This window comes from Schistocerca americana, chromosome 1, assembly GCF_021461395.2.
Source record: "Schistocerca americana isolate TAMUIC-IGC-003095 chromosome 1, iqSchAmer2.1, whole genome shotgun sequence".
In the NCBI taxonomy this organism is placed as follows: Eukaryota; Metazoa; Arthropoda; class Insecta; order Orthoptera; family Acrididae; genus Schistocerca; species Schistocerca americana.
The window spans coordinates 1,185,209,969-1,185,226,716 of NC_060119.1; the positions used below are offsets into that span (position 1 = coordinate 1,185,209,969).

Here is a 16,748-nt window from a genome sequence, read left to right on the forward strand (position 1 = left end):
ATAGCTCTTGGACACGTTTCCTGTCTGCTGGAATCGTTGCCATAATCTTGAGATCACACTTTGTGACACACAGAGGGACCGTACTACGACCTGCTGTGTTTGACCAGCCTCCAGTCGCCCTAGTATTCTACCCCTCGTAACGTCATCAATATGTGTCCTTTGAGCCATTTTCAACTCACAGTCACTATTAGCACGTCTGAAAACGTCTGCATACTTACTTGTTGCACCATACTCTTACATGCACCAACGCACCTCTGCATATGTGGACTGCTGCCAGCGCAACCGTGCGACGACCGCAGGTCAAATTCACCGCATGGTTATACCCCGAGGTGATTTAAACCCGCAAACCGCCCACCAGAGCATTGTTTCACCATCCATCAGCATTATCCTTAATTATGAGAATGGGTGTAGATTAAGCTCATTGATGAGCCTTCTTCACATCAATAAAAGTTATTACTTAATTCCATGTGTATCATCACCTTGTAGGTCGTCATATTTACATACTTTGTTATTTATGTACACATGACAATCTACTTTAGTGTGTATATGATGAAAAGAGCGATTCAGCACAACAGATATGACGATGTGTAATGTTTAAGTTAGAAGGAACATTCAAGAACGCAATAATAAATAATATTCGTTTATTCACCGTTTTCCGCTTACGTAAAAGCCATATTCAGAATTATTTACTTTTTTTTTTTTTTTTTTTTTTTTTTTTTTTTTTTTTTCGCGAGACCACCGAGGAGCCGCCAGCCATAGGGGCCTTGCTTGGTATTCACCAATTTTAGGTTCTAACTGTTCTTGGGCTCGATCAAGTAAACAGTGGAAGAGAAATTTTACGTGACCGGGAGAAGAGAGATTCCTCGGTAATTATTAACATCTGCTCTATCCCCTTTTTTATGCAAAGGATGAATTAGGGCAGTTTTCCAGTCCTCAGGTATTTTCTCGGTTTGCCAGATATGTCCTATTAGTTGAGTGATGTCTTTGTAGTGTTAGGGCCAGCTGATTTTAGAAGTTCTGCGATTATACCGTCTCCTCCAGATGCTTTATTGTTTTAAGTCTCTTAATTTGTTCAATTATTTCAATTTCATCATGTTCTTTACAGTTAGGGTTGGTGTTATTGGTTCTCTGTGGTTGGAATTTATACGCTCGTTCTGAACAGTTTAACAGGTTTTCAAAATACGTTACAATTTTCCTGGTTGTTAAGAGCCAAACAGACATTTTCATTTTTGAAGCAAAAACTTTGAGTTTGGTAACCAGTAAGTTTTGTTTTGGCTGTTTTGTAGAAGTTTCTTGTATTATTCTTTTGGAAGTCTTTTTCGATTTCTAAAAGTTGGGCATTTTCGTAGTTCGTCTGTCGGATTAATTTAGATGTTTCTTTTCATACATGTAGAAAGATGTACGTATTTTCAGTTTTGTTACTATTCCAATTTTTGAATACCTCACGCCTAGATTTAATTGCTTTTTCACAATCCGCTTTCCACCAAGGGTGTTTTTGTTTCTTTTGAAGCGGAATTAAATTTTGTACTGTTGTGATGAACTTTTCGTTTATGCTTTGCCAATTGTAATGTTTTTTGTTAAGTTCGCTTGTTAGAGCTGGAGATATTTTAGCAATGTCAAATTTTGGGATAATATTTTTTGTTTTGAAGAGTTTTTGAGGTTGAAGTTTTACTTTTATTCGCATTAAACAAAGGTCAGAATCTATATTAGCCCCTTTCCTAACTTGGACATTCAAAATTTGTTTGCAGTTAGGGTATGAAATTGCTACATGATCGATTTGAAATTCCCCAATAAAAGTGTTGGGTGTCCACCAATTTTTTTTTGTTTAGAAGGGCTCTTTTTTAAATGTGTTGACATAATTTTAAAGTTGAAATTTTTGCACGTTTCAACAAGTCTTGGCCATTTTGGTTTGTCCATTTATGAGCAGGAAATCAACCCACTGTTTTCTTATATTTTTTGTCTTTAACTAATTGATCATTAAAATCATCCATTAAAATTTTAATGTGATTTGAGGAAATTTTCGAGATGATGCTTTCTAAGTTTCCCAAGCTTCATTAGCTTCTTCAGGTTTTTTCATGGCTACCCTTATTGACTGGCATGTGGGCATTAATTAAAGTGTATTCCTTATTTGTGCATTTAATAGAAATTGTCATTAGTCTATTATTTACGGGTTTTACTCCATTATTGATTTTAAAATATTTTTGGAGACTGCAAAAGCAGCTCCCAGATGGACGTATTATTAAGAATTATTTGATCAGTTTTACTTTTAAAAGACGATAATTACGAAAATCCATGGTATTGTCAGTCATTCGTCACTCTTCAAGTGCCAAAACTTGAGTCTTCTGTTGTTTTAATATATCTTCCAATATATGAAGTTAACCTGTTTGTAAAAGTGTTTATATATTAAGTGTTGCACAAAATATATTTGTTTTGGTTTTAAGTCTTATATTCTTTTAATTTTAGCGGACTCAGCTGCTCTATAGAGATAGTGAGACAATTTTAGCAAGCTATCGTCGTAGTAGGTAAAGATGTTCCTGTTATATTTCTCTAATGGGTATAAACGAGTAGTTAATTCAAGCATAAGTATTTTGTAACATTTGGTCCTCCTATCCCAGATAAGGATTTTCCTCGTTATATGTATGTTCTTCAATTAGTGGGTGAATGCATTTTGTGAGCCTAGAACATTGTAAGAAAGAAAAACTCTTACTCCATGGAGGCGTTGTAAGCAAATCAAAGCAAGCCAGTCAACACTCAGAAAATAAATTAGTTAAATGCACTCGCCTCTCACTCTGTCATTAGTGACGAAAAACACACTGAACGTAACTATCAAAGCGAACAAGAAATCATTCTATCACCAAGCATAAGCTGAATAAAGCAGTGGTCAGTTGCATAACGATATTCAAGCAGCTTATTGATACTTACGTGACTGGTCGATGTTTTTATCAGCCCCTGCATGTTTAATAGATTCACTGAGCGTCAGAGGTCCTGTTAAAGATGGATTAAGGTGATATTAATCGGAATCGCACATTAGTGCCTGAAATGCTCTTTTGCAGATGTATGCAAAATTGTGTAACAGAATTTCCTTCTGACACCATGTTGCAACATCTGTTACACTGTTAGCATAAAGTCTAGTTATATACATTGGCTCGTCACTGGCTTGGAGCATGCCGTACGTATTAGTGAACCAACCAGCTACTACAGTGAAAACAGCAGACAGCGATAAAGAAAGTGAAGCTATGCGGCGCCAACGGCTTCTCGGATTCGCTTGTCAAAGAAGCAGTGGAAATACGTGTGACAGAGGCTCTTAGCCCAGGGCGGCGTGTGATTCCACAGCCGAGAAAATACGTCAGAATGGCTTCGTTCTGAAGGCGGCGGCGTACGCAGACAGATTGGACAACAACCGTGAGTCGACGGCGTGTTCCCCCACCAACGGTCGAGTCGCGTTCCCCCCCCCCCCCCCCACTGCCGACGCGTCACGCCCTTCAGGGGGCGCCTGCAGAAGCGGATAGCAGAGAAGCGACTACATAGCTAGTTGGAATACAAAACAGTAAAGCTACACAACAAACTCAACCGGTCACGAAAAATGCGGCGTAAATGTCTCACGACAACAGACTCCCCTCACGCAACATTTTTCTCACGGAGAGAAAAAGTAAAAAATGCAGAGGGAGTCTAACATCCCGCCGCCTCACTTGCAGATAATAGATACGAAAGTCATCGAAACATTTCGAGAAGATGACGCCACCACCCGGCTGAGCACCCGAGAAAATTTCATCAAATCAATTATTTTAATTTCGTTCATCATATTAGATGTTTTGGGAAAGTCAGCAACTGAGTCATTCATAATTATTTTCAGCCATAGTGGCTATGTTTGTGAACCGTGACTGTATGGGATAATTATTTATTTCTAGTTTCTGCTACCAGTCACTTTTTCATTTTATGTTTAATCTAACATAATACAACACGTTTCGAACATGTCCTGTTCATCTTCAGGCGTTTATACATGCATACATACAGAGAAATGTTACTTAAACAGTCTTAAACTAGATTAATCTAGAACTCTTTGTCCATTGTTTGTTACTATAGTGGCTGGTGTAGCATTTGGGGAGGGGGGGAGGAGGGGGACAGTGTATGGCTAGAAATCGAAATCAATGATGTCTTCTGTTGGTTTTCTTCCTTGAGGTGACAGCAGAAGATATCACTGATTTCGATTTCTAGCCATACACTGGCCCCCTCCTTACCTCCAAACGCCACAACAGCCGCTACAGTAACAAACAATGGACAAAGAGTTCTAGATTAAAATAGTTTAAGACAGTTTAAGTAACATTTCTCTGTCTGTGTGTATGTATAAACGCCTGAAGATGAACAGAACATGTTCTAAACGCATTGTATTATGTTAGATTAAACATAAAATAAAAAAGTGACTGGTAGCAGAAACTAAAAATAAATAATTGTGTCATACATGATTTAAATAATGGACACTGCACCATTATTTATTTTTCGCTGCTTGCTGCTTTCAAGAATTTATTCTCATTTTTAACTGCATTAGTGCATTTGTTTACATGGAATGTGTTTGGTGATGTTTGCAAGTGTGATTTTCTGCCTCTCTTGCGCCTTTTCGATGTTAGAAGGTACTGTGTCTCCTCCATTACACAGAATATCAGGCATGTGCAAATCATCACTTACGTTCTTTGGTTTCCTGCACCGGTTGCTTTCAACAGTCTTTCATGCCATCGTACAGTAAATAACTTACCTCGTCTCTTGTTGTAAGATGCCTACTGCACTACTATCTGCTCACGTGCTTTCAGCACTCTCCCCTCTGCCTCCCTCCATGCTACTCTCTGACGTCAGGGAGGCTGTTGGAGGAGCGCCTCTACTGTAGTCTACCAGAACTAAGTGGGTAACCCACCTGACATCTGCTGTCATTTAACGGAACTGAGAGCACTTGTTTAGTGGCGAGGGGGGATGCCGGCCGATGTGGCCGAGCGGTTCTAAGCGCTTCAGTCTGGAACCGCACAACCGCTACGGTCACAAGTTCGAATCCTGCCTGGGGCATGGATGTGTGTGATGTCCTTAGGTTAGGTAGGTTTAAGTAGTTCTAAGTTCTAGGGGACTGATGACCTCAGATGTTAAGTCCCATAGTGCATAGTGCTCAGAGCCATTTGAACCATTTTTTTTTGGGGGGGGGGGGAGGAATGAGAGGCTACCTCTCTCTACATGTTACATTGTGGTGTTCTTCACAAAGCCTGCGTTCCAGGAACGGCTTTGTCAGTGTTAAACAGTAGTCCTGGGAAAACATGTTGTTGGCTACATCAAAGCTGGCGCAAAATCCACTGGAGGTGGGTATTGTTCTCAAGGTTCACATTCCAGCAGGCTTTGTCGTCGTTAACCAGTCCTGCCCAGAAAACTTGTTGTCCGCTACTTCAAAGATGGAACATGGTCCTCTCCGGGTGGATAATGTTCCTAAAGTCTGCATTTCAAGAATACCTTACAACTTTTATGAGTTCCAAGGATGCCTTTGAAGTAACCGTTTTTGTGTGTAGTCAGGATATGTACCGTTCTTTACCGGCGACATCTGGTGTTCGCCGGTTCTTCCAGGAAGGAGAAGTATTTGAAGCAGCCGCGAATTGAGGGAACGATTTGTTCCGAGAAATACACATAACGGTATGTGGGTGGTCGGCTACCGACTAAGAACGCCGCCAGCGCATGTCTCTAGAGGATTACGGCTGTCCGCCTACCTAGTACCTAGTGGAAAACCCGGACCGCAGGGAACAAAAGGTATCGCCAGCAAGCTGTCAGTCTCGGGCGCCGAAGCCCAGCGGTACAAAAAACAAAAGATGTGTCCCTAGCCGCACGGCCTGCTGTCACGCCACCTGTGCATACGTGCTGTTCTCTGGCCGTAGCGCGCGGAACTACGCCATTAGCCCGCTATCCTCCGCAGCGAACAGAGCTGCCTCGGCGGCAGCAGACTGTGCCTGTTCGACAGTCTACTTGTTAGCGGAGCTGTCAGCGGTCCCTCTGGTTTTTCCCAGAGCATATGCTCTTCTGAAGAAGAGAAATTTGTTAACATCGAGTATAGATTTAAGTGTCAGGTAGTCGTTTCTGGAAGTATTTGTATGGAGTGTAGTCATGTATGGAAGTGAAACATGGACGATAAATAGTTTAGACAAGAAGAGAATAGAAGCTTTCGAAATGTGGTGCTACAGAAGAATGCTGAAGATTAGATGGGTAGATCACATAAGTAATGAGGAGGTATTGAATAGAATTGGAGAGAAGAGGAGTTTGTGGCACAACTTGACTAAAGGAGGGATCGGTTGGTAGGACATGTTCTGAGGCATCAAGGTATCACCAATTTAGTATTGGAGGGCAGCGTGGAGGGTAAAAATAGTAGAGGGAGACCAAGAGATGAATACACTAAGGAGATTCAGAAGTATGTATGTTGCAGTACGTACTGGGAGATGAAGCAGCTTGCACAGAATAGAGTAGCATGGAGAGCTGCATCAAACCAGTCTCAGGACTCGCAGGTGCGAATCCTGCCTCGGGCATGGATGTGTGTGATGTCCTTAGGTTAGTTAGGTTTAAGTAGTTCTAAGTTCTAGGCGACTGATGACCTCAGAAGTTAAGTCGCATAGCGCTCAGAGCCATTTGATTTGTCTTCCTCACGTAAGAGGCACCTTACACAATGCCTTCTGCATATTGATGCCGTTGATCATTGCTGATTCTTCCGCCTTCAGGGGCAGTATCCCAGTGCGGCCCCTCCCGCCGGAGGTTCGAATCCTCCCTCGGGCATGGGTGTTTATGTGTTGTTCTTAGCATGAGTTAGTGTAAGTACAAAATTGTTAAGGCTTTCGTGGATACTTGCCTATTTGCTTCTGTCTCGTGTTCTTCGGCCGACGTTCGTCTGATGATTTTACTGGTCTAGTCCAGTGGTGGCCAACTTCTTCATGGAGCATTTCGAAGCACACGCACTGGACTCTGCGACTTGCAAACCTAAGGTGTGGTATAGATACGTCGATGATACTTTCGCTATGTGGAGCCATGGTGAAGAACAGCTCGATAACTTCCTATGATACTTGTACAGCCTCCACACCAAAATAAAATTTACCATGGAAGTAGAAAAGGACGAAAAACTACCATTTATAGATGTGCCGGTCACAAGGGACGGCGAAAACCTGGGACACAGCGTGTACCGAAAACCGACACATACGGACCGATACCTGCACAAACTATCAAACCACCACCCGAGCCAGAAAAGAGGCATGATTCATACGCTCGTAACGCGAGCAAGACGAATATGTGAGCCGCGGACCTCAAACGCGAAATGCAACATCTGGCAAGTGTTCTGAGGAGCAATGGGTACTCCACAAATTATATTAGAAGTGTAACAGAGGCAAAAACTCGACGAAGTAAGAAATCAGGAAAAGAAATGTCGGGTTCGGCCTTTCTGCCATACATTCCCAGACTGGCGGACAGAATCGGCCGTATATTGCACAAACACGGCGTAAAGACAATTTTCAAACCGACCAGGAATATCAAAGAATGTCTAAGATCGGCAAAGGATGAAAGGGACCCACTTGCAATGTCGGGAATATACCGCTTAGCATGCACATGCTGAAAAGTTTATGTCGGAATAACTGGACGATCAGCAACACCAGGATCAAAGAGCATAAGCGACATTGCAGGTTGGGGCAGCTGGAGAAATCGGCCGTGGCAGAGCACGCGCTGAGTGGGACCGACCATGTAATAAAATTCGCCGACACGGAAGTTCTGGCTGTAGATAAGCACTATCACACCACTTTGTTTAGAGAAGCTGTAGAAATACACAAACACGGGAACAGCTTCAACAAGAAAGAGGAAAGCCGTAAGGTAAACGGATCCTGGCTTCCCGTACTGCAGCGAACGACCGTCGCAGGTAGCAAGAGGAGAACCGCACCGGAAATGACCGTGGAGAAGCCCTCGGACGTTAGCAAGCCAGGTACATATAGTCTGCGGCCGCGAACTCGGTTCCAAGTGGCCCGCCCACTACTCCTCAGGTGTGGGAATGAAAAGCTTAAAAAATAAGAAGAAGAAGCTCGGCTCCAGTTCACCACCGGCAATGGAGGGTGAAGCTTTGACAAATGCCAGCCACTCGTTCTGGCGACGAAACGTCAGTAAAATCATCAGACCAACGTCGGCCGAAGAACCCGAGACAGAAGCGAATAGGCAGTTAGTGTAAGTAATGTGTAAGTCTAGGGACCGATGACCTAAGCAGTTTGGTCCCTTAGGAATTCACACACATTCGAACATTCAGCAGTATCCCACCCCTACGGCAAGAGAGTGCGCTGAAGTTTTGCCCGCTCCTCCGCCCTCTTTGATGAAGCCGTTGCCAGAATGAGGGTGACTTCTTATGCCGGAAGTCTTCGGCTGCCATTGCTGATGATTTTTATTCAGAATTTAAGCGCTGGTGCGGTTCGAATCCGAGACGGAGGACGTTTTGATTACTCATCAAACACACTACCCCTAGGCCACAGTTCCCCACTAACAGTATGTGTCAGGCGAGGTTTATCACGATCTTTATTAGCGATGTTTTGGATCTTTATAGACGCTGTTTTTGGTAGCGTTTTTTGGGTTGGTAGCGGTATTTAGCGATTCGATAATGAATCACATGATGATCAGTAACTGTGTGCCTATGGCATGTGTGAGCTTTTTCCCGCCAACCAGTAGCACTGTAATTAGGACATCTTCCAGAGAACAGACGCTTGTATCCCATGAATCGGTAGCAGTGTAATTACGTGCAGAGAGTGTTTTATGTTCATGTTGATGACAATTTCGAAGCGGTATTGCACTGCTACCGCAAAAAGCGATAGCAATCTATTTGGATATTTTATTACTTCTTTAATAGGTCGATAATTTTTTTCGAAGTATTTTTCAGCACTTGCACCTTCCAAACTTAAATGAACAACATAGAACGACGAGTTTTTCCCGCTAAATAAAGAGATCCACAGCCCTGTCTCCCACAAACTGATTAAATAAAGAACACGCAACTTCAATTTTATTAATAAACGATATGTTATTATATCCTCCGCAATGTAGTTGACATTGATTTGAATTTCGTGTCATGAGAGCCTTTCGGTCCGACAGCGCAGCACAGACTTTTCCGCCAGAGGGGTGTGGTGAGAGAGGGGAGGATAGGAAGAAGGGGTGAGGAGGGTTGGGGATTTCACAGAGGGGGCGTATGGAGGACCCATCTGTCTCTGTCACGCAGCAGCGGCAGAGGGTCACCCCCTCCCCTCTCCCGATGGGCTGGGGATTTCCCAGAGGAGAAGGGGGCAATTAATCAATCAATTTAACTAATTAGTCAATTAATTTGATATCAGGTTCATACCAGAAATGGATGATGGGTGTGATCACAGAGAGGGGTTGGTGGGGATGGACACAGAGAGGGGAAGGAGGACTAATAGAAAACTGGAGTAAATACGTACCCGGATAACGTCGGTTTCTCAGAACATTTATAAAATTTTGGAAGGTCCGCATTGTCCGAACTTATTTTGTCTTCTCCTGAACACTTTCCATTTTTGATGGCACTATTGTATCTTCCAGTTGTTCCAAGAATATTGGATTTATATTCACATCTGATGGTCTGTTACAATATGGAGAAGGGGAAGAAGTATAAGTTTACTTAGAAAAGGCGTGGAGATACAGGAAGATTCCAGCTGGATTTCGTCATGGTCAGTCAGAGAATCTGAAACCGGATACTGGATTTTAAGCTGTGCTCAGGAGCAGATATAGACTGGGATCACAATTTAGTAGTCTAACGATGAAATGTAGGCTGAAGTTTAACAGACTTGTTCGGAAGAATCAATATAATAAAGAAGAGGGTACTGAAGTATTGAGGACTGATTAAATGCGCTTGAAGTTCTTTGAGCCTTAGATACTACGATAATGAATACCAAAGTAGACAGTTCAGATAAAGAGGCATATACATCAATAAAAAGGAAAATCACAGAAGCTGGGCAGATAAACATAGATGCATGGAAGATAAATGCGAAATAACCTCGGGTAATATAAGAAATTCTTCAACTGAGTAGCGAAAAAAGGAAATACTTCACAAAAATATTCAGTAAAAGACAGCAGTACAGCAATATAAGTCACTTAGGAACGACAAAAACTGGAAATGCAAGGAAGGTAATACAAAATGATTGCAAGAAAAATGTGAAGAGTGGGAAACGAAATCGTCGTCGGAAAGACTGATTCAGCGTATAGAACAGTCAAGAGAACGATTTGTGAAATGAAACGCAAGGGCGTCAAAAATAAGGGTACAACGAAAACAGCACTTTTAAACGCAGAGGAGAGAGCAAACAGGCAAGAAGAGTATTGAAAGAGTACATTAAGGGCCCCTTCTAGGGCGGGGAGTTGTATGATGGTTCGACCAAGGAAGGAATGGGAATTAATGTGGAAGACATAAGGGATCCAGTATTAGAGAAATTTTAATAGAGACTTAGAATAACTGCGATCAGATAAGGCAGAAATAGATAACATTTCTGAAATTATTGAGGAGAGAGTACCAATAAAGCGACTTTTCAAGTTGCTGTGTACAGTCTGGAGATATACCATCCAACTTCCGGAAAAAATATCATCCTTACAACCTGGAACGCATCAAGCGCAGAAAACTGCGTGTAATCAGTTTAACAGCTTATGCATCCAAATTGGTGACAAAAACAATTGATAGACAAATGGGAAAAATGTGAATCTGTCAGATGACGATCAGTTTGGGTTTCGGAAAAGTAAGGGTACCAGCGACGTAGTTCTGACATTGTCAGTGACAACTGAAGTAACACATAAGGAAAACCAAGATGTTTATTCTATTTGCAGACCTAGAACGAGCATTCGACAATGTAAACTGAAGCACATTGTTCGAAAATCTGAGAAAAATAGGAATAAATTTCCGGGGAAGTCGGATAATATACAGTATGTACAAGAACCAAGAGGGAACGATAAGAAGCAGAAGCACTACTAAGTGATCGGATTAAAAAGGGTATCAGAGATGGATATAGTCTTTGGCCCAACCGATCAGTTAATACATCGAAGAAGCAATGACGGAAACAAAAGGAAGGTTCAAGACTGGGATCAAAATTGAGGGTGAAATGTTATAGATGATAAGCATTGCTGATGACTTTACTATCGTCAGTGAAAGTAAAGAAGAATTACAGGGCGTATTGTATGCAATGAATAGTCTAATAAGCACAGTATATGGAATGAGGATAGACTGAATAAAGATGAAAAAGTAAGGAGTGACAGACATGAGATTAATGACAAATTTAATGTCAGAGTGGGGACAACGAAGATAAAGAGGTGTGCCATCATCTACGCCTACATCTACATGGATACTCTGCAAATCACATTTAAGTACCTGGCAGAGGGTTCATCGAACCACCTTCACAATTCTCTATTATTCCAATCTCGTATAGTGCGCGGAAAGAATGAACACCTACCTACATATTTCCATACGAGCTCTGATTTCCCTTATGTTAGCTTGGTGATCGTTGCTCCCTATGTTGGTCGGTGTCATCAAAATATTTTCACATTCGGAGGAGAAACTTGGTGATTGGAATTTCGTGAGAAGACTCTAACGCAACAAAAAACACTTTTCTTTTAATGAATTCCAGCCCAAATACTGTATCATTTCTGTGAAACTCTCTCCCATATTTCACGATAATACAAAACGTGCTGCCTTTCTTTGAACTTTTTCGATGTACTCCGTCAGTCCTATCTGGTAAGGATCCCACAACGCGCAGCAGTATTCTAAAAGAGGACGGACAAGCGTAGTGTAGGCAGACTCCTTAGTAGGTCTATTACATTTTCTAAGTGTCCTGCCAATAAAACGCAGTCTTTGGTTAGCCTTCCCCACAACATTTTCTGTGTGTTCCTTCCAATTTAAATTGTTCGTAATTGTAATACCTAGGTATTTAGTTGAATTTATGGCTTTTAGATTAGACTGATTTATCGGTAACCGAAGTTTAACGCGTTCCTTTTAGCACTCATGAGGATGACCTCACACTTTTCGTTATTTAAGGTCAACTGCCACTTTTCTCACCATTCAGATATCTTTTCTAAATCGTTTTGCAGTTTGTTTTGATCTTCTGATGACTTTATTAGTCGATAAACGACAGCGTCATCTGAAAACAATCGAAGGCAGCTACTCAGATTGTCTCCCAAATAGTTTATATAGACAGGAACAGCAAAGGGCCTATAACACTACCTTGGGGAACGCGAAAAATCCTTCTGTTTTACTCGATGACTTTCTGTCAATTACTACGGACTGTGACTTTTCTGACAGGAAATCACAAATCCAGTCACATAACTGAGACGATATTCCATAAGCACGTAATTTCGCTGTGTGGTACAGAGTCAAAAAATATATGACGCAAGTAGGATATGAGACACTGGCGAAAAGAGCATTCCTGGCCAAGAGAAGTATACTAATATCAATTATCGACCTTAATATGAGGAGAAAATTTCTGACAATGTACGTCTAGAGCACAGTATCGTATGGCAAGGATTCGTGGATTGTGGATAAACCAGGAAAGGAGAGAATCGAAGTGTTTGAGATGCGGTGGAGTGACAAGGAAAAAAATGGTTCAAATAGCTCTGAGCACTATGGGACTTAACATCTGAGTTCATCAGTGCCCTAGAACTTAGAACTACTTAAACCTAACTAACCTAAGGACATCACACACATACATGCCCGAGGCAGGATTCGAACCTGCTACCGTAGCAGCCGCGCGGTTCCAGCCTGTAGGGCCTAGAACCGCTCGACCATCCCGGCCGGCCAGTGACAAGGAATTGGTGAAGAAAGGAACACATGGGAAACACTGACAAGAAGAAGAGGGAGGATGATGAGACATGTGTTAAGACATCAGGGAATAACTTCTATCGTACTAGAGGGAATTGTAGTGGTTGAAAACTGTACAGGAAGACTGAGATTGGAATTCATCCCAAAAACAATTGAGGACCTAGGGTGGTAGTGCAACACTGAGATGGAGGGGCGTGAGAGAGGAATTCGTGGGAGACGGCACTCAGCCAGAAGACTGATGGCTCAAAAAAAAAAAAAAAAAAAAAAAAAAGACTTGTACATTGTGATTAGCATGGAGAGTTGCATCAAACCAGTCTTCTGACTGAAAACGACAAAAATAATTTGTTAGTAATACGGAATTACAAAACGGCCTCTGGGGAACACACTTACGGCAGAAGTTACCAATGAATATGTTGCGGAATTATACCAGGACGCAGGTGTACTAAGTTTAGAAAAACCATTTGTAATTTGAATTTGTGTGACGATGTGGATTCAAAACCCACTCCACGCCAATATCTGCGCCATATCTCTGTTTTTCTCAGGAGTCAAAACACAGTTAGTACGTGGTTCCTCTTTCTTGACCTCAAGTCTCCAAGCCTAGCTGAGCGTGCTACTGGAGTCGTACGTTTCCCATTGCAAGACTGTGGCCAGCACGACGCGCTGCCTTCCCCAGCCGTCGCAGCTTTCTGTTACGCCGATGTGTCTGCGCGACTCCCTTTTATACTGGACTAGCGGCGTCCTTCGACGTCATCCACGACTTTCCACCGGAAATATCTTGTTTGTCAGACTTACTAGCGGGTCAGGGGACATTCCAATGTGGGCAGCGCAAACAGGGACTTGGCCTTGTTGTTAGGATAAGTTGTCGCCAAGTGTCGACGGTACTTTCAACATCTCCCGATACGGACGTAGCTGGATTTCACTTCATCCTACAGAACGGGTGCAGTTGCCTCTAGTGTTAAGCATTTATTTACAAAAATAACGAGAATATCCTTTTGTTTCTATGTTTCAAAAGTTTTTTCATATTCGGATCCACAGCCACAAATTTGTTAAAAAGCAATTCCGTTTTCTTCCGTTGCTGTATTGCGATCGGAGTGGCTCTGAGCACTATGGGACTTAACATCTGAGGTCATCAGTCCGCTAGAACTTAGAACTACTTAAGCCTAACTAACCTAAGGACATCACACACATCCATGCCCGAGGCAGGATTCGAACCTGCGACCGTAGCGGTCTCGCGGTTCCAGACTGAAGCGCCTAGAACCGCACGGCCACACCAGCCGGCGCGATCGAAGTAATTTGATTCATACCGATATCTGATTTCGGTGATATGCTACTTTCGAGTACTTCCTCATAACATGATTGTACGTCTGTCATTCCATAACACAACTGCCGTCGCAGTAGACTTGAAAGAGAACAGCAACTGTCCGCACTCGTCAACGATCTAATAAGGGTCACTGCTGCCGTGGATGCTTACTTACGTAAACATAAAATCTCATATCGCATAGACCATTACTCTCCCCAGGGTGGTTTGCAGCTATTCATTCCACAGTAAACAGCAGTGCAAAGCTACACGGACGATTGTCACCAGTGCCCAGCTGACTAAAGTTTCGAGAACATACCTTCACCGAGGAGTCAAAATGGTTCAAATGGTTTTGAGTGCTATGGGACTTAACTTCTAAGGTCATCAGTCCCCTAGAACTTAGAACTACTTAAACCTAACTAACCTAAGGTCATCACACACATCCATGCCCGAGGCAGGATTCGAACCTGCGACCGTAGCGGTCGCGCGGTTCCAGACTGTAGCGCCTAGAACCGCTCGGCCACCCTGGCCGGCGATAGTTAATTACAAACTATGTTTTGTCGGCGGTCCGCCCTGATATGCCGGCACGGTAGCTTAGCGTGTTCCATCAGAGAGGTGGTTGGCCTCTGTAACAAGAAAACTGAGTGAAGGATCAACAAACGAACTTTAACGGATGTCTTGTGACGTCCGTAACGACCAAACACAACGATCAACAACGAACAAAATGCAAGAAAAAAATAAAGAAAAAAAAAAGATAGCTGAGTGGTCAGCGTGACAGATTGCCGTCCTACGAGTCCGGGTTCTATTCCCGGCTGAGTCGGAGATTTTCTCTGCTCAGGGAGTGGGTGTTGTGTTGTCTTCATCATTTCATCCCCATCCGGCGCGCAGGTCGCCCAATGTGGCGTCGAATGTAACAAGACCTGCACCAAGGCGGCCGGACCTTTTCTGTAAGGGGCCTCCCAGCCACTGACGCCAAACGCTCATTTCCATTCTGTCGGCGGGTCAAGCATTATTATCACCTATGTCTTTAACTTTCCATGTACACATTTGTTCAACCTTATATTATTACAAATAGTTTTTCGTTGTGTAACGTAGAAGTCCAAACTTTAAAAACATTTTCTAACATTGCAATTTAAAAACGAGCACAAGCTCATGTAAATTATACATCTAACTCTACTCCCGAACAGGCCATGACGGCCCAAAGGTACCGACCGGCCACCGTGTCATCCTCACACAGCGGCGTCGATGCGGATATGGAGCGGCATGTGGTCAGCACACCGCTCTCCCTGCCGTATGTCAGTTTCCGGAGCCGCTACTTCCCAATCAAGTAGCTGCTCAGTTTGCTTCACAAGGGCTGAGTGCACCCCGCTTGCCAACAGCGCTCGGCAGACCGGATGGTCACCCATCCAAGTGCTAGCCCAGCCCGACAGCGCTTAACTTCGGTGATTTGACGGGAACCGGTGTTACCACTGCGGCAAGGCCGTTGGCAAATTATACATCTACGTCTACAAATATATTTCGAACGCCATCGTACGATGCATGGTGTAACCACGCTTCTGCAGCCGTAAGTCGTAACTTGAGATTTTTTAACAGTAAAAATAATTTGTTCATATGTTTTAACAAATATTTAACATGCAGTATTAATATTGAAATAATTACATTCCTAAGAACCTATATGCTATGAAGCTAGAGATATGATATTCGTCATTTTCCTTTTGTTATCATTATCCATGTAACGCTTTGTTCCTCTCTCTCCCTGTTCTTCTTCCTTGTGTGCCTGTGTGTCGCTCTGGGAAGAGCTGATGTCTGTTATTGTACAGGAATAGTTCTGACCTGTAGAAATACATTGAAAAGGGAGAAAATGTCAGATTTTATTTGACAAAGCTTCAACTTGCGAAAACCTGTGAATATAACTAGACATATAGTTAATATTTCCAAGTCTTATTGGAAGTGATTTAGTTAAAAAGGAGAAATAATTAATTTGAAACAGTTTAGTGGACATTGAAAGTCAATGAATTTATTAATTGAAAGTATTCAGTGATGTTAAATGGCAAATGTACGCTAGGCAGTATATGTGCGGGTCACTTGTCCCTTTACATTGCCGATTATCGCGTTCTTATGATATCCCTGGCCATCATTGTTTCTGACGATACTGAAATTTGAAAAATGAACTAAAACGCTTTTATAAACCTGCTTAGTAGCTACAAGAGAATGTTTATCGGATGTTGTTGTTGTGGTCTTCAGTCCTGAGACTGGTTTGATGCAGCTCTCCATGCTACTCTATCCTGTGCAAGCTTCTTCATCTCCCAGTACGTAATGCAGCATACATCCTTCTGAATCTGCTTAGTGTATTCATCTCTTGGTCTCCCTCTACGATTTTTACCCTCCACGCTTCCCTCCAATACTAAATTGGTGATCCCTTGATGCCTCAGAATATGTCCAACCAACTGATCCCTTCTTCTAGTCAAGTTGTGGCATAAACTCCTCCCCAGTCCTATTCAATACCTCCTCATTAGTTATGTGATCTACCCATCTAATCTTCAGCATTCTTCTGTGGGACCACATTTCGAAAGCTTCTGTTCTCTTCTTGCCTAAACTATTGATCGTCGATGTTTCACTTCC

The 16,748-nt window shown here is 42.6% G+C and overlaps 1 pseudogene; it reads right to left on the bottom strand.

Moving 5' to 3' along the window:
- Window positions 1-15,496: 15,496 nt before the first annotated feature.
- LOC124558045 lies at window positions 15,497-15,614 on the bottom strand (annotated as a pseudogene).
- Window positions 15,615-16,748: the final 1,134 nt, after the last annotated feature.